At 39.1% G+C, this 24162-nt stretch overlaps 1 long non-coding RNA gene across 1 annotated transcript in view; it reads right to left on the reverse strand.

The window, feature by feature from the left end:
- Nucleotides 1-24162, reverse strand: part of LOC125643107 (uncharacterized) — a 278185-nt gene that overhangs the window by 5673 nt on the left and 248350 nt on the right. Inside the window, exon 4 of the long non-coding RNA XR_012670069.1 lies at nt 9465-9527. This is a non-coding gene — a long non-coding RNA (uncharacterized LOC125643107). The remainder of the gene's footprint in view (nt 1-9464; nt 9528-24162) is intronic.

Here is a 24162-nt window from a genome sequence, read left to right on the forward strand (position 1 = left end):
CCATGAGAGATGTACAGCTGTTACCGGTGATGCTTTTGTGGTGATGTGCAAGTGAAGATACGTTCTTCCTGTTTACACAGCTTTTAGCCTCCGAAGGATATCCCACCATGCCTCGGTGACCACTCTGGCTAGCAGCTCTGCTGCTCTAATGCCAGGTAAACAGACGTCCGCCCCTCCCCCGTAAAGCCCGGGAACTTTGAAATTCCCCTTCCTGTTTTCTTGGCAAGTGCTCACTTATCTGGCCAGGTGACAATGCCTGCTCCACAGAGCAAACAATCCCCTGCTTGGAGCAATGCTGAGCTACTGGATCTGATCAGTGTTTGGGGAGAGGAGGCTGTGCAGGGACCCAGGATGCCCTGCGATCAACCCTCCCCACAAGACCCATCATCAAAATGGAGCGAGCTTCACTGTGGAATAGCTGCCCTCAGTGCGCTGCTCTCAACAGCAATGGAAGTGCTACAAATGTAAACACTGTCTGAAGCCTGTGGAAGTGAGTGAGAACACAAACCAGCACTTTTCTTTCACCGGTTCACTATCACGGTTGAAACTGACAGCACAAAAACTCTGCAAGTGTAGACATAGCCTTAATCTCAACTACAGTGGATCTACCCTCCCACTATTATATATAGAAACAGAAGTCAAAAGATAATGCCAAGTATAGCCAATTCTAATTTCTTTTTAACATCTTCATAGTATGTCTAATTAACTGTGATCAAAACGACTGAAGTCTTGGGCAATCCCACAACAAATGAATTTAGTATTCCCTTATCATTATTACACTTCTTTGCTACAGCTATCTAAAGTTGTACAGGTCATTCCAGTTAGGCTGGGATATTTTGCTTTTAGAAGAATCTTTCTGTCCCATTTAATCACCGGATATCTAGTTCCTAATTATTCTAATAATTATCAAGTTTTTCATATTTATCCTATACTTTCCATGCTGCAGCTTAAACACATAACTTCTTGTTTTATCTTTGTAGATGAATAAGACCAATTGGTCCCTGTTCTCTTTCTAACATCACTTTCTGTATGTGCAGACAGTCATCATGACTCCTATCAGTCTTCCTTTCTCTAAACTGAACAAGCTCAGCTCTTTCAAACTGTCCCGTGGGTCTTATAGTGCAAACTTCTTACCATTTTATTTGTACTCCTCTGAACTCTTTCAAACAGTCTTTCATCTTTAGAAATATGGTGTCCAAAACCCAGAGTTCCAAACAAGCCTTGTCAATTCAAAGTTGAGTGAAATAATTACCTTTCTTAATTTGCAGTTGATACTCTTAACATGATCAAAAGATCAAAAACTGGACTTTTTAAAAATAGGTTTTGTATGTGATCATGTTAGAAAGTTTTTCCTAATATCTAACCTAACTATAACGGTAGTTAAGTACTGGAATAAGTTACCAATGGAGGTTGTGGAATCCCTGTTTTTTTGGAGGTTTTTAAGAACAGGATGCACAAACACCCATCAGGGATGATCTAGTTGTACTTGGTTCTGCCTCAAGATGGGAAAATGGATGAGCTGATTTTTTGAGGGCTCTTTCAGCACTACATTTCTATGATTCTATGTAATTTAACACTGTAATAATGTATAGGCACAAGAAGGCCAAATTAAGGTTGCATAGACAACCTTTGTTCTGGTATTTCCTAAAGTACAAGACCTTGACTTTGCAATCTGAATGCTCTGTAGATGTAGTTTTTGGAATGCAATGTTAAACACACAAGAGATCCCTTTTAAAATGAAAGGAGAAGTTCTTCTAATCTTTTAGTGATAGGTGTCAGTTGAATGTAACTTATACTTGGAATACCTCTGCCTCACCGTTTCTGAACTCATCCAAATAACGAGACCTGCAGCAATGCTAACGCTACCCTGAGGATGCACACACATAACACTACCAAGGGAGTGCTACAATCTACAACCCAGAACCTAGAGCCCTGAAGCCATACCCTTAACCATCCTAACACCTGCTAGAGGTATACTACCCATCCTCACCTTAGCCTTAGCCCTACCTTCCACAACCCCAACCCTAGCCCAGGGAGACATACCCACCTTAACCCTATCTGTAGCCAGGGTAACCATGCCAAACCCACTCCTAAAACTTGCCCAGAAAGTCTTACCCTCCACAACCCAAACTCCATCCAGAACCCTAATCTCAGCCCAGAAGGTCTGACCCTCCACAACTGTAACTTTAATGCAGACAGCCCTATCCTCCAGAACTGTAAACGTAGCCCAGAACGTCAGATACTACACAAGCTTCACCTTAGCCTAGGTAGCCCAACCCTCCTCAAGCCTAACCCCAAACACAGGGAGCCTTTCCCTCCCCATCCCTAACCCTAGACATTCCAGAAGCCCACTCCTAACCTGGGAATTCTGACACTCTACAAGCTATCCCTTGCTTGGAAAGTCCATCACTCCTGAACCCTAACCTTAGCCCAGGGAGCCCTGACCTCCACACCCCTCACCCTATGCTTAAAGGTAAGCATGTCCTTCAGTGCTTTGCTGGATGGGTATCAACCGGTAATCCTTCTCTTGAGTGAATACTGATAGGTTCTGATGGGTCTGTGAAGTTGAAATATCAGTTACGGACCTGGTTGAGAATGTTGTAATGAATGTTCGGTTGTGAAATAAGTCATCCCTATTTGGACCTATGTCTCCAGATATTAAATGTATGGATCATAAATTCCTGTGTTATGTCACCTTCTCTCTCTCAATCTGTATATATGTTTAGCCCATCCCAGTTGAATAATGAAACAGTGGCAGAACACTAAGTCACGTTTCTTTCAGGGGAGAAATTTTGTATATTTTACCATCTAAAAGAAATACTCGAATGGCAAGATGGGGTTTAGCTCAAAAGAGAAATTATTCTGCTGCCTAAAGCAAGGTGGAGATGGACAAGACAAATGGAGCAAATGAGAACTACAACAACAAAAATAAGCACATGCAATGTACAAAATCTCTTTAAAATATGTCGACCCAATGAAGCCCAGCAAATTTTGAAATTGCAGACAATAACATTGTAATGTGAAAGCATAAACCACAAAAACAGGCAGTTGTTAACTAAAACTGAAATGCACCCCTCCTCCCAGCACAAAACCTGACAACTGGGCTGTGTGCAGGGAACTATGGGTGAATTTGGGAGGCAGAACAGACCTGTCCAACCTGTGGCCAAACCGCAGGGTTAAAAACACAGCAGCATTCCAGCTTTTGGAGCAGAAAAAACGCACAATGTTTTCATGCCCATGTATCAAAGGGTTTGGGGTCCTGAATTCATAGAAATGAGAAGCCTCCTTCACAATGTTGGTACAGATGCCACACTCTGCTGTTGCTGCACCTATATTTCACCCTAGCAGCTAAGAAAGATATAAGGTGAAATTCTGGCCCCAGTTAATGGGGATTTTGCTATTGATGTCAGTAGGGATAATTTTCACCCACAATGTTTCAGCATAAGATTCACATTAAAGAAACTAACCATAGACATTGCCTGAGGTTGTCTAAGAGATGCATGAAAATCCATCCGGAATTTGCCCCAATACTCACAGATATGCGGTATTCGGTAGCTATAGTTAAGTAAATCTTTTGCCATAGGGAGCTCTCTTCCTGCATGTCACTAATGCAGGCTTAGTTATGACGGTCACAGATAACATTTCTCTAAATCTATAAAATGTGTTCTTATGTTAAATAAAAAGTGAAAACAAGCCTTTGGTATATCTCAAAATATCCTCTTAAGGAAAAGGAGCCAAAGCCTTTATGCAATGTGGTAACACTTTCTAGTCCCATAAACTTGGGAACAGGATTATCAATAAAACAGATAGATTTTATTTATCCCATATTTTGTATTTGAATGATGTTCACTAATCCTCTCCTTCAGTGGGAAATAGAGGTTTGTACTGTGCTAATACATCACTATATATGCAATTTATAGTAAATGAGGCATGATGTGTGCATGCAGAGTTCTACATTAAATACAAAAAATCTCCAACTGTATTACAAGACAGTAGGGTCATAAATGTACAAAACAGAAATTGTGATAATGACCATAATTTGGCTTCTTTGAGAAAATATAATAGCTTGTGTTATTTGTTTTAAGGAATGTGTGTGTTTGTATTTGTGTGTGAGAGAGAGAACATAGCCAAAGTTCTATGGTTGCTATGGGAACCATAACTTTGAATTTCTTGGCTTCTATGTATGTAAAATCTCAAACATAATGTACTTTTTTTTTCTTATTATTTCCATGTGTGTGTTAATTTAAGAAGTAAAATAAAATGTGTTTGATTGTGATATTGGGATCATTATCTGGACACGCATTCATTAGATTACACGTTACATTGACATGTTACATTCCACAGTGCACAGTGTGCATCAGGTAACCAGCATTCTACACAGCATGCAAAATTTGAAAGTCACCAGCGCAGGTGTAGGGCAGGCAAAAGGGTACCAGACCTGCTGGGCTGCTTCCAATGCTATCAAATGTGCATGTAGGAAGGGAAATAGGGCACCAGTAAATGCCCAGAAATGTGGCAGCATTTTTGCTGTCTCTGCTATGTTACAAATGAAGATTTTGAATGCTCAGTAGAGTGCTTCCCTGATATTTCTCCCAGCCATTTACAGAGGAAGAATATTAAAACTGCTGCATATCTGAAAAAGTAGTCAGCAGTCATAGTCAGAAGAAAGGGACCAAAGGCTCTTCTCCCACAGCCAGGCAGGAGTGCTGGGGGTGTGGCAGGACCCCGCCACTCCCCACCCCCCAGCTTGAAGTAGAAATAACAAACCAAATACATTGTTTCCGCTTTCAGCATCCCCCACTATAAAACAATTTTTCCATCACCCCTGTGCTCTAGGGTAGTGGGATGCTTTCAACAGAACACTCCCTCCTCAGCAACACCGGAAGGTGGCCCACAACTTGCTCCCTCAAATGCCTTTTCAATTCATATCCAGGAACTAGGATCAGGAGAGTTCCACAAAAGTGAAGTTTAGGCCTTCTTGTGACAATCCAAAATGATTAGGTCCAAGAAATGCTTGCCTCCCTCACAATGGAGCTACACTGGGGTTGCTCCAGTTCTAGGACTATAATAAAGCTAGTAAGCTCAACTGCAATTCTTAAGAGTATTTACAGTAATCACTTAACAAAAATAAAAACAATTTATTAGAGAATTATAATAAGAATGTGAAAACAAGAAAAGTTTACAGTGGGTCACTTACGCTTTAATATAGTCAAGGAATGAAACTTCTGTTTCAATTAGGGGAAAGCAATGTTTCCTGAAAGCAATTACAACAGAATCAGGCATGAATTGTCATTTCTCAAATCAAACACAAATAAAAAAGAAATCAGTGTACAATATTCTCAAGGCTCATATTTAGGATATCATTTCCCACAATACCTAGGAAGAAAGGTAATGTGACAAAGCACCTTATCCAAAATCCACTGAAGTGAACTGAAAGGGTCCTATTCAGTCAACTTTGGGTCAGGCCCCAAAGTAGAACCAAGTTGCAATACATGGGATATGGGAAGTATATTTCGACTGGACACCATTAACAATTGTTTTTTGTCCCACCCAGATCAGTAAAACAATGCAAAACTTGTAGATTTTCCCATTCTAAGTATAGGGAACACTACAGTAAAAGTAAACCATACATGTGGAAAACAGCTGTTTTATTGGCATCCCTTATATGCATCCGATGAAGTGAGCTGTAGCTCATGAAAGCTTATGCTCAAATAAATTGGTTAGTCTCTAAGGTGCCACAAGTACTCCTTTTCTTTTTGCGAATACAGACTAACACGGCTGCTACTCTGAAACCTTATACATTGGTTATCTATTCTCCCCCACAGCTCCACAACTCTCAGCTATATAGAAGTTTATTATTAATATTTTTTACTTTTTACTGCAGACTAACTTTATTCTCAGACAAATCAATTTGGTGGACAGTCAGAAAATGTGTATTTCCAAGGTTTATGCTGCAATGCTAGCCACATTCAATTTATATATCAGCTGGATACGATGTAAAGTTACAAAACCACCACCCAAATAAAACCAAAGCACAATGGGTCAAATTTTTGCACTATTAACCTTGCATAATCACACTGAACTGAATGAGATTGTGTGAGGTGTGAATCAACACAAATATTAGCTCCATATGTTTAAGGTAATATAAATCTGCAAAAAAAAGCCCACCAAAACCAAAAACACCCTCACACCACACTTTCTATCGCTACAATCAAAATTTCAGAGAAACGCCAAAGAGACTGGATGACTTTGTTTAGCTAAGTGATGACTAAGAGAGTGCATGACCCATACGTATATATTTGAAGGGGAAAAGGAGGGAGAGAAGAATTTGTGTAGAGTGACCCAAGGGGGGCACAACTAAAAGCGATGGGAATATATCTTTCTGACAGTGAAATGTATTAGAATGTGGAATAGTCTCTGAGAGGAAGTAGTGGAAAACCCTGTCATTTAGAATAGTTCAGACATTACTGGACAGCACTAGAAAACTGCTTACTGTAGCAAACATTCCTGTTTTAAAAGAGACTGGACTAGGAGACTCAGTGAGAAGACTTTCATATCTTTACTTTCCATGGATTTTAACATCTTGCCAAATGAGCTTAAAATAGTTTTGCCAGTCTATTGTAACTCGCATGCACAAATAAAAACAGAGAGCCAGATCCTCAGCTCATATGAATCAACTTAGCTCCCTGGACTTCAGCACAGTTCCATCAGTTTACACCAGCGGAGTATCTGGCCCAAATATCCCAGCAAGACACTTTGGGAAACATAAATTAACATAAATTGGGTCATTATTCATTCAAATGTAATGAGTTTCAGTGCTATTTACATAAATGTCTAGAAGGCAAGCAAAGCACTTCAGGATGACAAAAAGAGTTTCACTGTTCAAAAGAATTGCTAGGGAGTAGGAGAAAGGAAAGGACAATAACTGACCTTTACATATAGCAAAAATACAATGCATTAATTTTACAACAAATTTAGCCACAAAATGAATGATATTTAGTTCTTTTGTCCAACACTGACACTTTATTGAAATAAGGCCACATTTCAAAAGAAAATCATTCTGTGCAAAATGAACATTGGGCCAGATTTATAAAGACTCGAGGTGTCTAACTTCTCCTCTGATTTGTGCACACAGTTCCCACTATTGTGCATATAATTGCATAATTATTGTAACTGCACATCAAATTAGGCTGTCAGTGGCCCATTTCATCTGTGCGATTGCATACCTCTGTAACCCAGCTATAGAAATTCTTCCCTCACATGATGTGCAAAGTTTTCAGTAATGGGAAAATGCTCCTAAGGACCAAGATCTCTCCCCATGAAGATGAGTTTGGACAGCATTGTCTCCACATACACCTGCATGGAAGCAATGAACAGAACCTGCAGCCATACCCCCAAAAAGCTTTCCTTCAACTCTAGACCAATAAGAGTGCACTGCAGGGGGATTGTTAGTTAGGCAAGAGAAAGAGTGCAGAGCTACAACCGGGACGAGGAACGGGAGCTGGAGGCATTAGCAGGAGAGTTAGCCAGCAGTTCAGAAAGTCGGAATATTGAAGCGGTATGTCTGAGTTTGGAACTAGGCCTCATTGAGCTAGTATGCTAAAAATAGTAGTATAGCCATGGTAGCATGAGCAGCAGCTCAGGCTAGCCACCCAAGTACATACCCACATGGTCTGGAAAACAATGTTCCCTCTAATTTTTGACAGGCTGCGTGCTCAAAAAATTTCTTCCGTGCAAATTGTTGTGCTTCCGTGCAAATTGTTGTGCTTCCGTGCAAATTGTTGTGCTTCTGTGCGAATTTTTGTGCGCGCGGTGTTTCACCACATGCGCGGGGTTTAGGATCTGTGTGCGTGAGGGAACAGTACTGGACAGGTTTGCAGGGAAGCTAATCCCTCCTCCTACTCACCCCTGCCTGAGCTACTGAAACTATGCTGCTAATTTTAGCATGCTAGCTCAATGACTGTGAGCAAGTATATCTCCTCAGGCTGGGAATCGCACCTCTAGCTCCAAGTGTATACATATCCAAGGATTTTAGGACCAGGGTGGGGAGAGATGGCCTGGCCATCACTTTAGTGGATAGCAGAGGGCATTTTAGAATTTGGCAGGAGAAGTGGGATTATGGACAATTTTTGAGGGAGATGGTAGCAGGTGCCAGTAGGGAATTTAGGAGTCCAATTAAGGAGGCAGAAAGACAGTGAGGAAGCAGGAGGGGATTTGGGGAACGAAGCAGGAGATGGAATCTAGATCAGGTTCAGATCCAGCCACCTGTCTGTTATCAGGGAGATAATCACAGTCCTTGGCACAGGAACATTTTACTGAACAACTTAGTCATAAAGAGACCATACAGCCTCTTACGATATGGGAGCATCCCAGCTATCACCATAGAATGGGAGCCCCATGCCTTTCGTAATACTCTCCTTAGACTCTCCAGTATGGGAGAAGGGTGAAGAATCCAGTTCATGTTTACAAAGGAGGATTAGCTTAGAAGAGCCATGAGTGCTCTGCTCTCTATGGTGTCTCCTCTTTGGGCTTTGTTACAGTAGGTGCTTCCCAGAGTGCCCCTGTCCAGTACTGTGTGGGGCAACCACCAATCAGCTTCAGTTGCCCAGCTGGTCTTCAACTGCTCTGCCCACCTTTCAATGCCACCTTCTGGGTTGTACAGTCTTAGTCCTTCAGCTAGTTCACTTACATTTCTTCTCCTGGGACTCGACAAGTCTGAAGCGTCACTAACATAAACTCTTCCCTTTCCTCTGAGAGATGTGCTAGGCACTGGTCTTTCCCAATCCCTGGCCCTAGCTAGCCTTCTCTCCCATGGTAGACCTCTATTCTTTGCCTGCTACCTCTCCAACTGATCAGCACTCTTCTTTTTAAGACCTTTCCTAGATGCCTGCTTCCTGCCTAAGGTATCTTAATGTGGGGGTAATTGGGTCTTCAGTAGCCCACTAACCCCTTCCTGCCTTATGTGGAAGCTGGTGTGCTCCTTTACATACTCCCTTCTGCACAGTAGAGGATGTCAGAGCATTTAGGTCTAAGTGAGTGGCTTCCAGCATGAACATCTTTGAAAACCTTTCCTTTTAGAATTGCATCAACTTGAAAAGCAACAGCTTCAACATTAATGTTACCAATACACTTTTAAAAATTAAGTGATTCAAACTAACTAATAAATTACCCAGTAAATTCAAAGATGGACTTTACTTCACCAACGATCACTACTCTGTAGTTTTACAAGGTGTATCTTTCTTCACTTACAGCAATAAACTGCAATTTTCCCCATCACTTAAAATAAATGAGTTTTATGTGCCTGCAGTGAAGAGCAATTTTTAGCCAGAAGTATTGAGATTCACAGCACATTAGTAACTTTTCTCATCATACAAGCAACAAGAATACTATAGGCCAAATTTGCATGCCACAGCCAGGCAAACATGGTTCATATGCAGCCCCCTCAATACAGCCAACTTACTCACATTTTAGACATCAGTAACAATCCTTTTCGCCAAGGCTTGGCGCACAAAGTTTGACCTTTGAATCTGTTGAAAGAAAAGAAAGTTGGCCAGAAAAGTCAGTAGAGATGAGCAAATAATTTATAATGCACAATTTGATGAGGTTTGGGTTTTTTTCTTTGTTTTTCCTGTTCAAATTATTTGATTTCTTTGGTGAATAATTCATTTACAGGCACGTTGTTGTGAACATTTTCAGTTTGCTCTGTGTTGCTTAGTTACATACGGTTTCAATCAGCTGTAGTGATGGTGATCATGTATTTGAATGTTGAACCACTGTTTGATTTCACCATCTTCATGTTTCTTATTTGCTTCTAGTACGAACAGGATCTTTGTTTATATTAATGTTTGGGAAATGCCTGTTCTTTATATAAATACTCACGGTGGCATGCAGACAAGTGCATTTATGCACAAGAGTATTCACTGCTCCGTGTTTGTTATTCATTATTCCTTTGTTTTAAAAAAGAGCTCCGTGTAAGCTTGAAAGCTTGTCTCTCTCACCAACAGAAGTTGGTCTAATAAAAGATATTATCTCACTCACCTTGTCTCTCAAATATCCTGGGACTAACGTGGCTACAACAAGACTGCATTAACTTTTCCTTGATTTTCTTAAAAGGAAAATAAAAATTGTAGTCCAACTAATATTCATCAAGTTATGCTGGTTTTCTGTAGAGAACAGTAAGAAAAGTAATAACTTGATTCTGTCATATCTGAAGTTTGTAATGCATTTGCTTGTGTGCCATATATTATAAGACATAATAAGATTCCAGGGAAATACTTATTCTTGGGTGGGTTGCATAGATAGATTAAAATGCTTTTTACGTTGTGCATTTTACTGTAAGTTATAGCTTCCACCACTATTCAATCATTGTGGACTTTTTCTTTCACTTTCTCCTTACCTGTCTAGTACAATTCTTACTCTTGCTTCAGTTAGTTTCATCCATTTCCTTTTGTCTTTTGTATTTGAAGTCAAGGTCAGCTAAAAGACTTCTATGTTGGCTCCCGGCAGGGTAGGAGATAGCTTATGCGAAGGCAGAGAAACAGGTACTCTCCCCTTTTTGAGCTTTGCGGGGGTAGAAGGACAACTTAAAGGGAAAGTTCTAACAGGAAAAAAGAAAGCTAGAAGGACCCAGAGGTTTAAGGCATAACCCTTCAGAAAAAAGAGGTCATATAAAGGTCTAAAATTGTATATATGTTTCTTTGGGCTTTGATGGAAAGTGCTTTTAGAGCTTGACTGGGAGAAAGAACTTCAAGTGATTGAAGTGTTTGCAAGAGTGCTGAATTTTTTTGCCATTTCATCAGTATTACATATTTTATTATATATTTTTTCCATGAGTAAATTGTTCAGATGTTTTTCCTAGCTGTCCAAAAGGCCATGAGATATATATATAAAGAGCATTTCTATAAGTCTTCTATAGAAATAACACATGTACAAAAATTGATTAAAACACCGTAAACACCGAAGCCCCCCAAAAAGCAAACAAATGTTGATTTCAGGCTGTTATAGCACTCTTAGCTCATGCTGGATATTGCTAGGTATATGTGATATCTCTATAAAACAACACACTGATCTGAGATGGCAAAACAGGGAACATGTGGGGTGATTAGAGCTAGTTGGGAATATTTTGATGAGACATTTTTCATCAAAAATGCTGATCCATTGAAACTGAAACCTTCCAAGGAAATAGGTCAGTTTCAGTGAATTTCTTGACTTAAAATTTTCTGAAAAAATAAATGTTTTGAAATGGTCAAAATAGGACATTTTTGAAATAAATAATTCCACTTTTCCAATTTGAAACAACTTTGAAATTTAAGCCATGTGAACTCTTTTAAAAAATTGTTGGAAACAAAAATGAAACATTTTGAAAATCATCAAAATGAAACCATTGGAACGACCTCACTTAAAAAAAATTATTGAATTTGTGGTTCATGAAAATTTTCAAAATTTTGACGATCTGTATTCAAGAAGGGAAAAATCATTAAAATTTGAAAATTTTTGTGGGATGCGAAAACTATTTCCTACCCAGTTTGAAGGTGAGTCTCTTGTCCAGTCAAATTATTATTTTTGATTTTGAATGCATAACATCTGACCATTTCAAATGACATAGAATATATTTTTTCCAGTAGATGAGATCTGCCATAACCCAATTCATTTTCCTTCATTGTTCACATTTTAGAATGTAAAGCTGACTAAGAAACTATTATTATTATTACAGCTGTTCAAAATACATGCAAACATAATAGCAAGCATGACTCACTTGGCTTCATTACAAAACTCAGAATAAGTTTGACAAAAGATTCCCAAACCTGGTCTGATTTAAGATTCTAAAATATTTGAAATTTGTGGTTTCAAACTATCTCTACTCCTCACTAGTAACAAAGCAAAGTAAGGTAAGTATAACTGGTCATGAAGTTCTTAGACTTTATGCTACAAGCTGATTAGTACAATGGAGTTAATTGATGTCCTGATTTAGCAAAGCAGTTAAGCACAAGTTTAGCTTTAAGAACGTGAATAATTCTATCTTTGATCTGCACTTAATCAAATGTTTAATGTCAAGTAAATGCTTAACTGCCATTGACTTTGGTGCTTTGCTGAATCAGGTCCATAACGATATTGTAAAAGGTTGCACTTAAAATTTCCTCTTTTGTGCTTTAGGCCAAATTCTAATAGTATCTTCTAGGATCAGGCCCATCAAGACTAACTTATTACTGGGAGCCAAGAGTGCTCAGCAGCTCACACAATACAGGGGCTTTAACTCACAACCCTTTCTTCATGCAACTAATCCTTATGCATCCAGGCAGCCCAACTGATTTCAAAGGGGTTAAGTAAGGGTTTGTACATTCAGATTCTAAACCGGTAATATTTTGTGTGTGAGTTACCTAGTCTTTTATTTTATGTGCTGTGAAATAAATCTAGCTTTAACATTCTTCTATATCTTTTGGAAAGCATAGCGGCTAGGATACCCTTTCTAATCTCATACTTTTAAAAGTACCATAACTGCAGTCATCTTGGCAATTTCACATTTTTACCTGTTCTGAGACCTTCACCATGGCACTAGTTTTCCATCACCAGCTCACATCTTAAACATGTGACTGATGAAATCTACATACCCAAGACATTTTCAAGAAATTATAAAGCAATAGCCCCCCAAAAAACAAAAAACATTTCATGAAATTAAGATGCTTTGTAGCTAGCATGTAACGACAACAAAGACAGATACCTTAGAGAAAAATGTACTTTTATTTTGGGTCACTCTGTGAAAGAGTCATATGATTTACATCAATTGATTTGCGGGGAAAAATATAATGTAACCAAACAGACCTTTTTATAAGCTTCACAACAACGGCTTCCAATCCACTGCAAATGTTTATAATCGAAATAATTGAACCTTAGCTGTACAGTAGCAGCACTGGAGGTCAACACAGCCTGAATCAAGTCAGGAAAACTACCTACACGGTGGAAATAATCATACAAGTGATATACCAGGTGTGTCATCTCACTCCTGCATAGTAGTAACATATTCGTTTTTCAGCAATTCATGAATGAAACCAAGAGGCTAAAGTTTGCCCTTACTTAACCCTATTAGCCTCCCTGAAATTATACATATTCACTTGAGGGCAGAATTATGCTGAGCGGCATATTTTGATTCTCTCTCTCTGTGTTTGCAGTGTATACATATGCTATACAAAAAGGCAAACAGTGAAAACTAATGGAAAACTTTCTTGAAGCTTTTGACTAGTGCTGATCAAATTATTCCTGGTGAATGAGTTATTGGATGAACTTAGCCTTACATTTACAAATTTGTAATGAGCCAGATTTCAGCCCCGGTATTCATTATTTGCAAGTGCTTGCTGAATAGTTTATGCAAACAAATAAACTATTCACTGTTCATTACATGTCATCTGTTCATCACTAGTGACACTGGTAATTGTTTTAGTTCCATGATTGGAAGACTGACATTTTTTTAAGAGCTTGGTGTAAGATTAAAAGCTTGTCTCTCTCACCAACAGAAGTTGGTCCATAAAGGACATTACCTCACCCACCTTGCCACAAGCAAAAAAAAAAAAAAAAAAAAATAGCTCCACAATATCTACAATAGGAAATAATAGAACTTGTGAACACAAAGTTATGAAAGGTGCTTTTAAACGTATTTTGATGTGTCCTTACCCATCTGAACAGCATGGCGCACACAGTATTTCTGTGTGCCATTTCCTGGATCCATACTTTTAAAAGTGCAACTTCTTGGAATGATAATGCAGAGCAAATGTTGAATGCTAGAGTCACATTTATTATTTTATGGCAACTTTTAGTTGCATATAAGAGAAGATACAGAAAGGACAGTCCCTGATCAAAAGAACTTGCAATTAAAATGAAAGATATAACAATGGCAAACAGTATAATGTAGAAGGGAAGGGGTGCAGGAGGGCAAGGGTGTACAAAGTGTCAGTGACTCACTTCAGGTGTATGCACATCTTGGCGATTCTATGACTTTTTTCTGTTTTTGAATGGAGTTACCTTATTTCTAGGATTGTGGACTTCTGGAAATGCTACTTCTAGAAATGATATCTCAGTATGAAGATGTTTTGATATCAGGGTAATGAGCATCCTTAGATGGTAAGGTTTCTAAGCACTGGACCATCTTTTCGTTCTGTTTGTCCAGCACCTAACGTAATAGGGATCTGATCCATGACTGGGACTTGTAAGCACTATGTTAATACAAATAATTATAATAAAATAAATAAGTAAATAAATAAATAAATAAATAAAGGTAATTAATGTGACTGTTCAGAAAACCTATGTTTAGGCTACATTAGAAATGTTCTGTTAGACTGGCAATGAGATAGTGAGGAACATAGTCATTGACAAAATTTGGCACCATATTTTGGAACTAAATGGGTTTTTTATCTTTTTTCCTACAATTCATTTTCACAGTTTTGCTATATCTTATTGTTACTAATATTTAGAATATCAATTCACTGGTGATAACATACTATTTATAATAAAAATGTAAGATGCAGAGATCTAGAGATGTATATGGTAGCTTTCTGATTTGTTTTTTCAGTTGGTTATATGAAATTTGATACAAAAAAAGATTTTATTGGACGTGGAGGGTGTGGGGGAGGTGCAGCTCTTCCAGACAACTGTACACACTCAGGGGATTTACTTTGACTTGTGCATTTTTTTTGCCCATCATATGTTCCTGAATGGTCATGGTCATTACCTGATTCTTAAACTTAGCATGCACTATTTTTACCTTATATGACTTGATCGTAATAGGTAAATACATATTTACACATTGTATTGTACAGAATCGTTACTGAAAATTTCATAAGGAACAAATACTGTGACTCTTACAAGCCCTAAAAGGATTGAATAGGAGTTTTGCATAAGTAAGGATGGTTGTACTAGGTACAGAATTATCCATATTTAAAAGCATCCAAACTCTTCTGTAAGTATTGAAACTCAATATGTACACACACACACACTTTTAGCCATAGTTTGATTAATTATAAAGGTCTGTACACTTATGTCTCAGTCTAGCAAGTCCTTCCTAAACTGTAACACTTGCCAGTGTCCTGAGGGCTTGCAGAATGAGGTACTTATGACATGTGGTGTGGGGTAGTTAAGGCCTGATCCAAACCTATTTAAGTCAATGAGAATCTTGGTTCTAATTAACATTTGCACTTTAAAAAACTGAATTCATGTTGTTCTTTTTTATGGTTTTTAATGAAGATTAATTGAAATTATTTATAGAGGAAGTGTTTATAGCCTTAAAAATCAATGACCATGCATAAACCAAAGGAACAAAGTTGCAAAACTTGTTTCAGTATTAATTTAAGTTTTCTAAACTCCTTGAATGCTGACCTTCTAAATTACATGTAACCATCTGCTCATGAAATCTATATTCTTCAGATGAGGGACTAGGAGTGCAAAACATGAATTTCCTAAGGGCTAGATTCTTAGGGGAAGCATAACTAGAGAAGCATGACCAGTAATTTCCCAGCCTCAAAATCTCTGGAGTTATCAGCAAAGATAGTGAGGAGAGGATTTATGATAGGGAGGGCACTGCTGATTAGAAAATTCACTTTAAATGGATGCTAAAACAGGAAGAGAAGAATCTTGGCTGGCACTCAAAATTTAAATAGAGCATAAAAAGCAGTTACTTTATTATTTCAGAAGGAACAAAAGGAATGTAAACAAGAATACATGTAGGCAACTTACTGTATTAAAGAAAAATAGAAGGATTGTAATTCAGATTTAGGAATCCATCAGTTTTATATTGTAAAAGAATAATAAATACAAAAAACAATAATATTAAACAAGTTTTAGAAAGCTATTTAAAAACAATTTCAAATTAAGTAGTATATTAGTGAGCATTTGATCAGATCAGCAAAATTTTACGATACTGTGGATTCTTAGTTAGCTATAATAAAAAAAATTGGAAAGTAAAACACTTGCAAATCACAATTATATTTTATTTTTAAAAATCCATTTACAGTATTGATTGCTGAAAAGTAAAATAGTGGGAACTCAACAGGAGCTGTCACTTTACGAGACAAGTGTATTGTTGTGTACATTTCCTGCAGACTTGTGCAATCTCCCTCAGCAAACACTGCACTCTTGTGATGGTCTCCACTGTATCACAGGGTTGCATCCCTTTTATCTTGACTTTACAGCATTTTTTACTATCACAGGTTCCCACAGACTGGGCAATGTCACATTACAGGGGGAAAGTCTTATATAGGATTATCTTTGTGATTATTATTTATATAGTAAAATAGATGAGTACAGTGCATTGCAAGCAAGTTAAATGAAGGGTCCCCAGGAGTTTACAATCTAGGGCCCCAATCCTGCAAAGACTTATGCATGTGCTTAACTTTATACAAGAGCGCAATGCACTTTGCAGGATTTATGGTCTTGATTACAAACAGAAAACATAAAAAAAGCAAGGTATAACAATAAATAAAAAGAAGAGAGGGATAATAGGAGGCCTATGGACACAACACAGAGAATTTCAACTTACTGGACTTTACAGCAGGTTACACACAATATCACTCATTACTGGTGGGGCAGGATGACCACAGCTTTAATTCAGTAAGAGAATATCCAAATGTAAAAAAAATGCAAGTGCAATAGTTAGATCAAAGACTAACAGAAATGTGCTCAAACTCATCTTAATGATAGATATTTTGCATTTCTATAGCATATTCCATTAGAGGATCTCAACAAACATTACAAATATTAATGAACTAAATATTCCCACTTTACAAATAGGGAACTGAAGCACAGGGTGAGGAAATGACTTGTCCAACTTATGAAGGAAGTCTGCCAGTTGTAGGCATAGAAGTCAAGCAACTTGGCACAGTTCTATGACAACGAGAAAAGAATCCTCTTTTTTTCTCTCTCTCCCCACCTGTGTCTCTCTTTTTACACACACATTACAGCATTATACGGGGATGACTGTCCACTACCTTGTAACCTGCTGCAGTCACTTAAACCTATGTAATGTATGTCTAAAATGTCACCAAAGCAAAACGCTCTACTCATACCAGTGGCAGCATTTTACATACACTTGGCACAGGCTTAAATGGCAACCCAAGGTGCAAGCGAGTGAAAAATCAGGCTCAGAGAGTGTGGCCATATTTTAATCTTGTAATTAAGTTTATTTTTCTAAAACAAACAGATAAATAATAATAAAAATAAGCATTCATGGACATACAAGCTGAAGAAGAACATGGAGACTAGGAGAGCCATGAAGTCTCAGTCAGATGCTTGAGGCACATTTTCATGAAGAAAGATTTAGATTTTTGTTTTTCATAGATTTTTCCCCTTTTCACCCTGCTCCTTAGGTCCAATAGAAATGGATTCAAGTGGAAGGTTTGCCACTTAGAGTGCATGATCTACCGACTCAAATTTCAAAAATATTAACTTTTGATTCGCTTGCTAACAATCCTTCTCAGTCTAAAAATGACTTCTTCTATCCTCCATAAAGGCTTCGATTGAGGTACCTAACATACATATGAAAGTGCAGGGAACAAGCAGAATTCATAGATACTAAGGTCAGAAGGGACCATTATGATCATCTAGTCCGACCTCCTGCACAACGCAGACCACAGAATCTTACCCATCCACTCCTGCAAAAAACCTCTCACCTATGTCTGAGCTATTGAAGTCCTCAAATCGTGGTTTAAAGACTTCAAGGACCAGAGAATCCTCCAGCAAGTGACCCGTGCCCCATGATACAGAGGAAGGCGAAAAACCTCCAAGGCCTTTTCCAATCTGCCCTGGAGGAAAATTCCTTCCTGACCCCAAATATGGTGATCAGCTAAACCCTGAGCATATGGGCAAGATTCACCAGCCAGATACTACAGAAAATTCTTTCCTGGGTAACGCAGATCCCACCCCATCTAACATCCCATCACAGGCCATTGGGCCTATTTACCATGAATATTTAAAGATCAATTAATTACCAATCATGTTATCCCATCATACCATCTCCTCCATAAACTTATTGAGTTTAATCTTAAAGCCAGATAGATCTTTTGCCCCCACTGCTTCCCTTGGAAGGCTATTCCAAAACTTCATTCCTCTGATGGTTAGAAACCTTCGTCTAATTTCAAATATAAACTTCCCAATGACCAGTTTATATCCATTTGTTCTTGTGTCCACATTGGTACTGAGCTTAAATAATTCCTCTCCCTCTCCGGTATTTTTTCCTCTGATATATTTATAGAGAGCAATTATATCTCCCCCAACCTTCTTTTGGTTAGGCTAAACAAGCCAAGCTCCTTGAGTCTCCTTTCATAAGACAGGTTTTCCATTTCTCGGATCATCCTAGTAGCCCTTCTCTGTACCCGTTCTAGTTTGAATTCATCCTTCTTAAACATGGGAGACCAGAACTGCACATAGTATTCCAAGTGAGGTCTCACCAGTGCCTTGTATAACGGTGCTAAAACCTCCTTATCTCTACTGGAAATACCTCTCCTGATGCATCCCAAGACCGCATTAGCTTTTTTCATGGCCATATCACATTGGCGGCTCATAGTCATCCTATGATCAACCAATACTCCAAGGTCCTTCTCCTCCTCCGTTACTTCTAGTTGATGCGTCCCTAGCTTATAACTAAAATTCTTGTTATTAATCCCTAAATGCATGACCTTAGACTTCTCACTATTAAATTTCATCCTATTACTATTACTCCAGTTTACAAGGTCATCCAGATCCTCCTGTATGATATCCCGGTCCTTCTCTAAATTGGCAATACCTCCCAACTTTGTATCATCCGCAAACTTTATTAGCACACTCCCACTTTTTGTGCCGAGGTCAGTAATAAAAAGATGAAATAAGATTGGTCCCAAAACCGATCCTTGAGGAACTCCACTGGTAACCTCCCTCCAGCCTGACAGTTCACCTTTCAGTAGGACCCACTGTAGTCTCCCCTTTAACCAATTCCTTATTCATCTTTCAATTTTCATATTGATCCCCATCTTTTCCAATTTAACTAATAATTCCTCATGTGGCACGGTATCAAACGCCTTACTGAAATCTAGGTAAATTAGATTCACTGCGTTTCCTTTGTCTAAAAAATCTGTTACTTTCTCAAAGAAGGAGATCAGGTTGGTTTGGCACGATCTACCTTTTGTAAAACCATGTTCTATTTTTTCCCCTTTACCATTGACCTCAATGTCCTTAACTACTTTCTCCTTCAAATTTTTTTCCAAGACCTTGTATACTACAGATGTCAAACTAACAGGCCTGTAGTTACCTGGATCACTTTTTTCCCCTTTCTTAAAAATAGGAACTATATTAACAATTCTCCGATCATACAGTACAACCCCTGAGTTTACAGATTCATTAAAAATTGTTGCTAATGGGCTTGCAATTTCATGTGCCAATTCCTTTAATATTCTTGGATGAAGATTATCTGGGCCCCCTGATTTAGTCCCATTAAGCTGTTCCAGTTTCGCTTCTACCTCAGATATGGTAATATCTACCTCCATATCCTCATTCCCATTTGTCATCCTACCATTATCCCTAAGATCTTCTTTAGTCTTATTAAAGACTGAGGCAAAGTATTTGTTTAGATATTGGGCCATGCCTAGATTATCCTTGACTTCCACTCCATCCTCAGTGTTTTGCGGTCCCACTTCTTTCTTTGTTTTCTTCTTATTTATATGGCTATAGAACCTTTTACTATTGGTTTTAATTCCCTTTGCAAGGTCCAACTCTACTTGACTTTTAGCCTGTCTCACTTTATCCCTACATGTTCTCACCTCAATAAAGTAGCTTTCCTTGCTGATCCCTCCCATCTTCCACTCCCTGTATGCTTTCTGCTTTTTCTTAATAACCTCTCTGAGATTCTTGCTTATCCAGCTTGGTCTACAACTCCTGCCTATGAATTTTTTCCCCTTTCTTGGGATGCAGGCTTCCGATAGCTTCTGCAGCTTTGACTTAAAGTAATCCCAGGCCTCCTCTGCCTTTAGATCCATAAGTTCTTCAGTCCAATCCACTTCCCTAACTAATTTCCTTAATTTTTGAATGTCAGCCCTTTTGAAATCAAAAACCCGAGTTGCAGATTTATTTTTGTTAATCCTTCCGTTCAGTTTGCACTGAATTAGCTCATGATCACTTGAACCAAGATTGTCCCCTACAACCATTTCTTCTATGAAGTCCTCACTACTCACCAAAACCAAATCTAAAATGGCATCCCCTCTAGTCGGTTCAGCAACTACTTGATGAAGGAACCCATCAGCTATCGCATCTAGGAAAATCTGAGCCCTATTATTATTACTAGCACTCCTCCTCCAGTCTATATCTGGGAAGTTAAAGTCTCCCATGATCACACAGTTTTCATTAGTATTTACTTAATTAAAAACATTAAAAAGGGCTCTATCCATATCCAAATTAGATCCCGGCGGTCTATAGCACACCCCAAGCACCATCCCAGGGGAGGCTCTAATAGTTTTCTTCCCCAATGTTATTTTTTCCCAGACGGACTCTGTCTTATCCATTTCATCGCTTCTTATTTCTTTACATTCTACCTCATCATTGATATAAAATGCTACTCCACCACCTTTACCTTTATTTCCTAAATAGCACATACCCTTCAATAACTGTAGTCCAGTCATGACTACTATTCCACCATGTTTCTGTTATCCCTATAATATCTGGTTTCACTTCCTGCACCAGTAGCTCTAGTTCCTCCATTTTGTTACCTAGGCTCCTCGCATTGGTGTACAAACATCTTAATTTTTGCTCTTTGGCCTCGCTCACGTTCTGTACCCTATTAGGCACGGTCATTCTACAGCCAGTATAACCTATTAGACTGGTATCCACACTGCCCTTGCTCCTTATGTCCATTCTCCTACCCACGGCTGTATCCTTTCTTACTTCATTTTCTTCCCTCTCAATGCTAAAGTCCGGCGTGAAGATTACCTGGACATCTCCCAACCATCTCCCCCAGATTTCTAGTTTAAAGCTCTCTTAATCAGTTGTGCCAGCCTCCATCCTAGAAGTCTATTTCCTTCCCTACTCAGATGAAATCCATCCCGAGAGAACTGTCCTCTGTACATGAATGCCTCCCAGTGGCCATGCATCCCAAAGCCCTCCTTATAGCACCACTGCCTAAGCCATCTGTTGATAGTCATAATCTTGTCACACCTTTGTTGCCCTTCTCTAGGAACAGGCAGAATCCCACTAAAGATCACTTGAGCCTCAATTTCCTTAATCGTCTTCCCCAGCCTAGTCTCCCTTGATACGTTCCAGCGAGAATCTACCGTTATCATTTGTTCCCACATGAAGGATAATTAGGGGATTCTTTCCCGCTCCCTTTAGGATCCTTTTCAACCTCAGGTCTACATCCCGTATCTTTGCACCTGGAAGACAGCATACCCTTTTATTCTCTGGATCAGCTCTGGTTACAGGCCTGTCTGTTCTTCTCAGTAAAGAGTCCCCGATCACATAGACCTGTCTTTTCCTGGTGACGGTGCTATTCTCCAGTCTATCCCCTGTTCCCTCTGGCTGCAAGTTCTTTCTATTCCTATTCTCCCTTGTAATACTCTTCAACCCATCTTGCATCCTCCTGGGGCTCATATTTGGTGTAGTCTCCATTGACTCTTCCCTTTTTCCTATAGGACTAGCCGCTCTTCTCTTCTTCCTTGCCCTTCCACCTTCAGTGACCACCTGCTGAGCCCCTTCTTCATTTTCCAACTCTGTAAACCTGTTCTTGAGCTCTATTTCTCCTTCACTAGCCCGTCTTTTCATCTGTCTGGTTCTTTTAGTCACATGCTTCCACTGACCACTTTCCTCACCCAGTCTCCCCTCAGAATTCCTCAGTCCTGCTTCCATCTGCAAGTCTGAGCTTTTCCCTTCAGATACCTCATGTCTTTGCTCCATAATCTGCTCGAACCCCCTTCTAAACTCCACCAGACTTTCCACCTGCATCTCCAAACCTCGGATCTTTTCTTCCATCACCTCTATCAGACGGCATTTCATGCAGACAAAACTCTTACCAGGTGCCCCCTCCAGGATCATGTACATCCCGCAGCTTCCACATCCAGTCATCTTCCTTGTGTCTTCCACTACATGGGTCACTCCCACTGCTGCTTCTGTATCCGTCATAGCCTTCCCACCTAAATCCTGTTAATCTGGGAAACAAACCACACCAAAACACCACCACCCACAGCAAAAACAAACCCCAAAACAAGCACCACAACACAAACTCCCACTGAAACTCCCCTGTTTACAGCTCTGTTTGCTGGCTCCTGTGCCGCTGCCTGACTGGCTGGCTACCTTTATAGGACTTGTTCTTTCTTCTCCACTTCTACCTCATTCTGCATGCACCATTTCTGGTTTTGCTAAGGACAAATTAGCTGTGGAGAACAATTGATTATGGTACCCAGTCACAAGACCAATCCCACAAAATCTATCAAGAAGTCAATATTTTCCATGTTCACTTTTCACGCAAATTCTTCAACTAGGACTAATCCCATAGAGAAAATGTAGGAGACATTGGACAAGATCCCTAATAGTGGTTATGCATTTTTATTCTCATAATAGTGCTTACATTTCACACAAGAGCAATTTTTTGTACATTAAAATGTAGCACTCATGAACAGACAAAATACAATTATTCTACAATCAATTATTACTTTTCTTCCCAGAATTGTCATACTTCATATAAGTATCAATGGTGTTTCATTCACTGACATTCTACTTTCATGCTAGAAGAGGATATAAACAGAAGTAATGTCATGAAATCAAGAAAGGAAAATTTTAGGCTGAATAGTGGGGTACAATTCTTGTTTCTTATTAGTGAAATTCAACAGACCTTAGAATAATCTTCTCATAAAATGGTGGAAACATTTAAAAGTAGATTGGACCAAACATTACTAAATATGCTGTAGAGCAGAGGTTCTCAAACGGTTGTCCGCGATCTCCATTTAGGTGGTCCATGGATGGTTCCCTCTAAGGTGCACACCTGGGCAGCCGCACACAAGAGAATGAAGGGCCACCCACCTAATTAATGGAGCCACACAGGCTCCACGAATTAGGTGCCTGAACCCTGGAGAAGACGCACATGTACGGTGTGGTTGTGGCCTTGAGGGAATAGGGGGGTAGATGGGAGGGGACAGTGGGGTGAGAAGAGGGGGTGGGACGAATTTGGGATGCTCAGGGCTGTGGCAGACAGAGAAAGAGGCGACATTCCCCAGCTCCAGGGCTGTGGCTACCAGGGAGAGATGGCCCTCCTTCCCAGCCCCAGCTTGGGAGCTGCTGCAGCAGGGGAGAGAGAGTACATCCATCACATTAGAATGGTAAGACTACCGATATTAAAATATGAGTTGTGTGCTTTTATTTGTAAAACAAAACGTTAATTTTTATTAAGTTTTTTTATATATAGCACTTTTATCCAAAGCTCTTTACAATAGTTATCTAACAGTACAAACAACATTTGGAAAGATCATTTATTGGTCTGCAGAAAAAAAAAGTTTGAGAACCACTTCTGTAGAGCACAAATTATGCACTGGCAGAGGATGAACTAGGTGATCAATTAGGTCTTATGCATCTCTAAATTCTGAGTTTACTATCAGAACAAAGGTGTGTGGGAGGGAGGGAAGAGTGGATATAAAAAAAATTGCTTTAGAAAGTTAAGCTCAGACTTAGCTATCTTATCTGCAGGGATGTTATTATGAGATAAAAAACATCTTCTGGAGCTGTCAAATGATAATGGGGGAAAAAAACCTTACTTGGGGAGAAAATCTATTTGAGATGTTTCTAAGACAGCAGCAGAATATAATGTCGGAAAATATGGTTATAGCAGAAACAAAGGTCTCCAACATAGCAAAAGACCAGCAGGATTCTATGACAAGCAATATCTTTGTTTAGGAATTAATTGCCACCTTTCAGCAACATGGGATTTCCATCTATAGGAAGCTTGAAGAGAGACATTTCTGGAAAGGGAGCATTATCCTTGTGATGTCTCAACAGTCTCATGTAGCAGAAAGGTAATTTAACATTTTCTGGAAACAGAAGGACCTTCTGGAGATGGTCCAGAACTGACAACAACAACAGTTGTGCTTTTCAGTTAAAATGCAATATCATTAACATGCATGGGTGTTTATTACATGCAGAATATCAAAACAAGGAAAATTCTGAGAAGGTTTC

The sequence above is a fragment of the Caretta caretta genome, chromosome 9 (assembly GCF_965140235.1).
Source record: "Caretta caretta isolate rCarCar2 chromosome 9, rCarCar1.hap1, whole genome shotgun sequence".
NCBI lineage: Eukaryota > Metazoa > Chordata > Testudines > Cheloniidae > Caretta > Caretta caretta.